Source organism: Saccostrea cucullata, unplaced genomic scaffold (genome assembly GCF_032062105.1).
Source record: "Saccostrea cucullata isolate Sc308-1 unplaced genomic scaffold, CSIRO_AGI_Scuc_v1 ctg7746, whole genome shotgun sequence".
Taxonomy (NCBI): Eukaryota; Metazoa; Mollusca; class Bivalvia; order Ostreida; family Ostreidae; genus Saccostrea; species Saccostrea cuccullata.
In genome coordinates, this window is record NW_026926280.1 from 15,243 (window position 1) to 23,708 (window position 8,466).

The window sequence follows — 8,466 nt, forward strand, 5'->3', positions numbered from 1 at the left end:
AATGACTATGGAACATCAAATTTATAATAAGTAATTTTGTTTAAAAATTAAAGACTTAAATTGTTCTATTTCAACTCAAATGCATAATTAGGGACTAGAGTTTTAAAATATATCAAATAAATATGATTTTCCCAACTACCTGTATTTCTGTTTGCCTTTAATAGTTCCCATCTATGAACAGATTTGGACAATTAATTTTTTTCTCTCGCTTTTTAATATTATCTAATACCTTAGAATAACTATTTAACCATATGTGAAAAAAATCAGTGGATACTAGTATACTGTATAGGGGATTAATTTCACGGGTTGTAATTTTCACGTTTATCTCTTCTCTGACACTGTCGCGGTTTCTTGAATTCGCGGAATGGGTATATTATAAAAGTTTCCTCCCTTATCTATACCTATTGAAACTTATTCACTGTTTCTTGAATTCACGGTTTCATCAACACCGTGAATATAGCGAATATAAACACCGCGAGTTAATTTCCATCTATACAGCATAGGAACCCCCCTCAAATAAATAAAAATAAAGGAAATTTGGGTTAGTCAATGTCTTTTATAGTTAAAAAATTGGTGTCAGTTTGATAGTATCACCAATAGACCCTCTAAGGTAACATCGTTTTATGTCAAAATATTAAATCCATTGAAATACAAGGCAAAAAGGATTAAAAACAGATTTTCCTTTCATTCTGAATGGTAATGTAAATGATGATGACCTTGATTTGACCTTGATTCTAAAATTAAAAAAAAAAGTCGATCTCAGTTAAGTTGATACCGTCACGTAGTGATATTGTGTTCTCTGTTATGTTAGTTTTCATTAATTTTTAACTACAATTGATATGAGAAACAACTCTCCTTTTAAGGACAGTAACAATATAGGCCTACTTAAATGATTTTAGATAAAGGGGATTTTCAAAGAAAGAATGAGTTTTAAAGCCGTCATTATGGAGTCTGCTAATGGAAAATTTCAATAATTTTAATTCAAAAGAAGCAATAGAAAAAAGTAAAACGGATACATATATATAATTAACTGTCTAATTAACCAAAAAATGAAGCAGAGCATTTTTTTTTCAAAAACTAATTACATAAATGTAGTACGCAAACGGTATCTTTAAGAATGGTTAAATACTTTCGTAATTGACATTTTTCATGATAAGGACTGCATGATCAAAAGATATGTCAGCGAGTTTATTGAAATTAATGGAAGATATGTAGATTGTATCAATAATTCTCTTAACAAATCCTGTCAGACAAACAAATGGTATACCTGTGAGAAAAAATACAAAATTCATTTGTAAATACTTCTAATTGAAATGAAGACCGTTGATTCATGATTATGATCACCAAGCGTTTAACTATTCTCTCTTCGTGGCCTAATTCCCTACAAGCAACATCATTCAGTTAGACACTGTATTACACTTAGACATTATTTTCTGAATAATTATACCTTAAAAACATTGCATTCATAGCAAAATAAATATGCCAATTCGACTTCACTGAAGACACTTCCTATTTCTTTCCAAACTCATTAATCTATTTGTTTTCCTTTCGTAACATTTTTTTATCATCAACATTTAAAAAGGCCTACTTGAAATAGATACATATTGTACACATTTTCAGTCACTGTATATTTTCTTTATCCTGCAACTACCCCTTGCATTGACCTAATAGAGGTAACCTAATAAACCAAAGCTTTATCCGGTCACTGCCCTAATAAAGCCTCGTGCATGTATTCCGACATTCATAGCAACGTTATCCACATTCTTTACTTCAATAGATAATATACATTTATTGTCTGAGCTTGAGGGTAACGTGCTTTTTGTCGGACCCAAGAACCAGACTGTCTGCCTGAGGCCGTTAGAGTCGACAAAACGCATTTTACCCGTGCAAGAACTCAGTCAATAAATGTTTTGTTATACCTTTCATTATAATTTTTTACATACATGTATTTTGTACAATTTCCGTGATGTTACTTCAGGTCATTTAATATTGAACACCAACGAATGAAAATGAGATTAAGCTCCGCTTCTGGGACGTATGCCGTCCAACATCTCACTCAGCGGTCAAACATAGATTTTTTTATGCCCTTTGGGCAAAACATTAAAAATGTTGCATTTTTTGTATAACTTTAATTTGAACAAATTTTCAAAGGTATAAATTTGAATGCTTGATTGTTCTAATAAAGACCGTACCTGATCACCGTACCTGGTCGAAACCGGACAACACAATAAATTTATTGAATACCGTTCGGTATCCACACGTGAGAATCTTCCGCAATTTCAATTTCAAGGTGTTGTTCTCCACTTTGTCTTTGATTAATATTTAAAAAGTTCAGTAAGAAATATTAACATTCAGTGTGATTTTCTTTATGAAATCCATTAGAAATCCACGACGTTCAAATCTCTATAACACACGCGAAACCGTGTCACCCCGCGTTGGAATACACAGTGGGAACTATGTGCATTTTCAATACTTTATAAACATCAAAATGTACATTGTTTGACACAACTTAATAAAAAATAAACCCTGTTCAATTAACGTAAAAATACAAGAAATGTGTGTTTAAAATTAATTTGTCACTTTCTTTTCCTCGCAATGTTCGTTTGCGTTATTTTAAACTTTGCAACGTCACAAACGTCATAAACGGCTGTTACGTCTATAAAGCACACCAGTTTTTGAAGGGCGCTAAATTCACATTAAAGATTACCAAAATAAAAAAATTATGAAGAGGAAAAATTAAAGAATGTAACTATAAGTATTGAATTCATATTTTGGGATGTCTTCGGTCCTATAACACACCTGGCCGTGCCGACAAATTATCATACCGCGCACGCGTCCAGGTGTGTTATAGGACCGGAAACATCCCAAAATATGGATTCAATGCTTAATTAATAATATCATATTCTTCTACTGAATGACATTTAACATTTCTATAAAACAGATCAAAAGACGAATTTTTAATTAATTCTGAATAGTTGTTAAAACAAATAGGCTGTAATGGATTTTTTCGTGCTGGTTATCCGATTATTGTTATTATTGATATTGTCGGTTAGGTGGATTGTCAAAAAAGACGAAGAACAGTGCATTAAATATTCAATACTTGTTTACATTGTACATAATACAATTATTATTTTACTTGCGTATTTTTTACTTTTTCATATATGAAAATCATAACAGTGGAGCAGATCATTTCATGTTTATATTATTGCGCCGTGTGAATACGTCCCGTAATAACATATGACCTGTGACAAACTTCATACTGTAGATATGAGTATTGTTTAATAATATATAATAGAAAGATACAACAAATGTATATATTCTGATCTGCATTGTTGTTTTGTAGTATTGTATTATTGTTGCGGTGTTTTTCTCTTGAAGTCCACTGTATTTTTATTTTTGATACATCATGGCTAAATGTGATCTAACAACCACGCTCTATCAAGATAGAGCACTCCAGGGTGATGATGAAACAATTCTTGTCTCGGTCCATTTTACCGTGAGACAAGCCCCCTCTTCTGATATCTGAAGATACACTCGTTAAAAGGTACTCTATATATTACATAGACTGAGATAGTTCGCGAACTTTTCATCACCCCTTATGATACCGAATCCCTACATTCCTGATTACTTGTCATTTTAGTTTACATGGTACCGTGAAAAGAAGGACCATACAATTAAAAAAAAACGATTGATTTATTTACTGATTGATTAAATATTGTTTAACTCAAATTTGGCAATCTTTCAGACATTATTTGGCGGAAAGGAAGCTACAAAATTAATGTAGTCTTTAGGAGAATATTTATCATGATTTTTTTCTAAGTGTTTCCAAAATTTAACTGGCCGGTCTTGAAATTTCTGAATTCCTTTTACTCTCAATTTCATAAACTGATTTTTTTCCATATTCATTTATCCTGTTTATGAACGTATAAACGTATACATATGGAAATTTAAAAGCAGAATTCATACCAAAATCACAACCAATAAATATTTTTTTCTATTTTTTTTTTTAAATTTTGTTTCTGAAGTTAAACAATGCGAAACATATAACAAATGACAACAAAGTATGCATTGATCGAAAAAAAAAATAACATGACATCACCTGTCATAGATCACTTCACATCAGGCTAAATATTTGTTTATTTATATAAATCAACACAAGTGTTGAAACATCTGCTCGACAATTGCTCCATCGTGCATTCATGTATGATACGACCAAGTGTTTTACTTCCTATAAAATGTATTCTAATTTAAGATATATAGTCTTTTTTTTATGTAACTATAACTAGAATATTTTTCAATGCAATTCTTAGCAGTTGTTGTTATCCATCCAAATGGAAATTGGGTATCATAGTACCGATATCCAAAAAGGGGATAAAATGGATCCACAAAACTATAGGGGAATAACCTTATTAAGTTCTTTAGCTAAATTCTTTTCTCGTATTTTGAATAATAAATTGCAAAAATGGTCTGAAGACAACAATATTATATCTAATGCACAATATGGATTTAAGAAAGGTTGTAGTACTATTGATGCTGCTTGTGTTCTAAATAACACTATTGATTTTAATATTGCAAAAGGTTAAAAACTTTTTTGTGCTTTCGTAGAGCATTTGATACGGTGGAAAGAAATGCATTGTTCTCAAATCATTAAAGCTAGGTATTGATGGTAGAATGCTAAGAATTGTTACATGTAAAGCTATGTAAAAATGAATAATGGGGGAGAAGTGTGGGGCTTTATTCCAGCAAAAGAATTTGAAAGGTTACAATTAAAATTTGGTAAAAGACTATTGCGAGTTTAAACTTCTACATGTACTTCTACATGTTGTTTATTATGAAATAAAAAAAAACCGTTAATAGTAACGAGAACATTTCGCATTATTAAATATTGGTTTAAAATTTTCAGATTAGAAAACTGTCTAATAAGCCAATTTATAATTATGATTTCAAGAATATGGCTTCAAATTGGATTATTTTTGTTAAGCAGATCCTTTTTGTTTCATGGTTTTGATGTAGATCAGAAAACAAATAGAAATGAAAAATATTAAAGTTTATTATCGGTGTTCCAATTTTATGAAAGTGAAGAGTTCAATAGAAAAAACGACTATATATTTCCGTTAAATTAGACCTAGAGTACAGAATAACTTTGAGCAAATGATTGTTTTGTTTTTTAAATCATCTTCCATTTCATGAGATATGACCTTGGACCCTTGACAAGAACATAGAGCAGATGTATTTATCGAGGACATTTGTCTTCATGTACTTTGTATGCACATCTATAGGAGAAAGATGTCAAAAGTAGGTAGTACTTTTATTAAAATTCATTAATCTTTAATGTTAAACAAAGTTGTTTTAATAATAGAAACAGAAAACAACCAGAATGCATCAAGTTCAAGTTTAGTGATGAAGAGCAATTACTAGAAGTGGAATTGGGGGGGGGGGGTAACCAGTTTAATATGAAAAATAGAAATAGGGATGAATATTTTATAGGATAGTCGAATAATGTATGTGTTCCAAGACGCACAATATCGGTAAATTTATATTCAATATATTTTCAATATTACTTAAAAATAATACACATTTTCCGTCCACAATATGCAATGTCTCCCACTGAATTAATTTTGTTCTAATGGGAGAAATAACTGCTGTGTTGGTTACGCCTGGAATAGCAACCTGCAAGAATGCCAAGGTAAAAGAAAATATCTTATTTAATTAAAGGTACTTGGACACAGATTTGAAGTAAATATTTTCTGTATAATATCACGAATTATATGTTTTAATAGTATCTCAAACAAAAATTAATTAAAAATCTTATTTCATTTAAATATTATTAAAACTTATAATTTTTTGGCGGGTTTGATTGACACGTCCTTGCACTTTCACAAATTTTAACTTTATTCTTAATCCTTAGGAAAAGTGGCAATCTTGATGTGTATTAATGAGAAATATTAAAACTTTAATCCAGAAAAATAATTTTATTCAGAGTAGAAATGTTATTAAAAGCAAAACTCCTTCACAAGTATCGTCATTCCGAGCTAAGTGTTGTGTACAGAGTTTAGCAAATCGATCACACTCGTGTTATGTACACAGTTTTTGTAAACAGGGCACGAGCTCTGTTATTGTTGATGTTTACGATTCACCGGGTGCGTTCAATCGCCACAACTGCACGGACTGACAATATATCGTGTGTTTGTTTTGCTTTCGAACATGTCTACTCTAAATTTTCTGGATTATAGTATTAATATTTTTCATTTATACACAAGATTGCCACTTTTTCCTACATATTAAAAATAAAATTAAAATTTGTGAAAGTGCAAGGATGTGTCAATCAAACCCGCCAAAAAATTTGAAGCATTAATTACTTTTAAATGATATAAAATTTTTTATTTATTTTTTGTGTGAAATGCTATTAAAATATATGTCGTAATATTATAGAGAAAAAAACTATCTTCAAATCTGTGTCCAAGTACCTTTAATAGCACATTTAATCGTTTACGGTAAATCATTAAGAATTGGCAATGAATAAATGCAATCTAATTTATGCAATTTAATATATACATAAACTTCATAAAGTACCCATATCATAATATTTAACATGTACACATATCTGTACATTAATATTACTAGAGTGCATGCCTGGGTTTGGTGGAATCAACTGTTCTAAGGTGTGTCCATATCCACTGTACGGTCCCGGATGTCAGCAGGTGTGTCAATGTGACGAAGATTCTTGTCATCCAGCGTCTGGATGCGACATTAAAGGTAAAGATAAGTTTGTACATTTAAACAAAAATGCAACTATTGAAAAATACCACTTTATCAACTCAAAAAATTATATAATCATTCATATAAAATTATCAAACTTAAAAATAATTTATTCAGAATGAGCAGATTGTTTTTCTTAATGCCACTTTGATAATATTGGTACTTTATATCTTCCAGCCATACATATATTTACGCATCTTAATGAACATGAATATATATATACTCGATTAATCTTTTACGTATATTTTCGAAATTATGGTGATTAATTTAGGCTCATCAAGAAATACCACCTAAACAACAATAAACCCTTTAACACAACTTTTAAAAATTTTACATTTAACTAAGCTAAAGAACGAGTGGATTTAACTGGCCAGAAAAATGTCGTAAGTTAAAGTTTCATTAAATGTTTATTTTTTTTCATCATATAAACCCCGAATATCTTAACCATGTATTCATGGTACAGATGTGAATTTAAAACACTCTTTTTGATAAAGTTATTATTATTATTTTTTAAATATTGACTCAGCTTTACGACTTAGACATTTTTCTTAATAAAGTTATTATTATTATATTTTGCTCAAATATTAACTCAGCGTTACGATTTTTCTGTTTTATATTACGCATGTGTTTTTTTTCAAAATCAAAAAAAAACATCCGAAAAGTCATTTACATAATGAAGCATATACACACGAAAATGAAAAAATTGCTAGAAACATTCTCCTTAAATTTCAATGTATAACATAAATATTTTAACACAGTATACAAAAATAAACAAATTTATATCTTGAGATGCAGGATATATCTGCTCCTCTTCGTTTTCTAACGGAAAAGGAAGTCCTAAGGATTCGACTAAAATTCCAAAAGTTGAAAGTACGGGGAAATACTAATGACCCGATAACCCCAAATATGGGCCTCTCTAATAACGCGATTTAATTTTTAGCAATTAAATCGAATCGCTTTTGTACAAATGATGTAAACACCGCACGACTAGTATATGACACACGGATGGAGTAAATTGCAATCAGTGAAGCCAGAGACAAAAAATATTTTGGTTGTCACAACGAAGAGCACAAATATTATAACTGTGTTTCATATTTTTTGCCACAGCACCAACTCTTTCCTTCCTCTCAAAAGCTTGATAAGGAAAAGGTATTTTTTGTGCAGACGCTGCTTAAGAAAGAATTTAATTATTTTATACCGCTTCTTTGCGCATAAATACATTTTAGGGAACACTGAAAAAAAAATGTTTCGAGTATAATTCGAATTTCCTCGACAATACATTAAAGAGAGAATATACAGTATCCTTGACCCAAGCGCCTATGGCTTTTTCCCTAAAATGTATTTCTGCGCAAAGAAGCGGTATATGACCAAGAAATTTGGTATTGTTACTAAATAACTTAATTTTGAACTACTCCCATATGATTAGATTTTAAATGTTTTTAATTACATGATATTTAATAATTTTTCGTAATTTGAAATAATTGTTAAAATATATCTACCAAATTTTGCAAAGACTATAAAATGTATTATTCCTAATGTCTATTTTATATGTTATTTGGGTGGGGGGGGGTGTACATTTCAGATGTGTACTAAATTTATATTAAGCATAACCCAAAGTACGCAGATAACTATTGATTCCATGCAGGATGCAATTGTAAAATTAATTGGGTCATTTTGCACTTTAATTATCACTTTGTGTTTTTTACT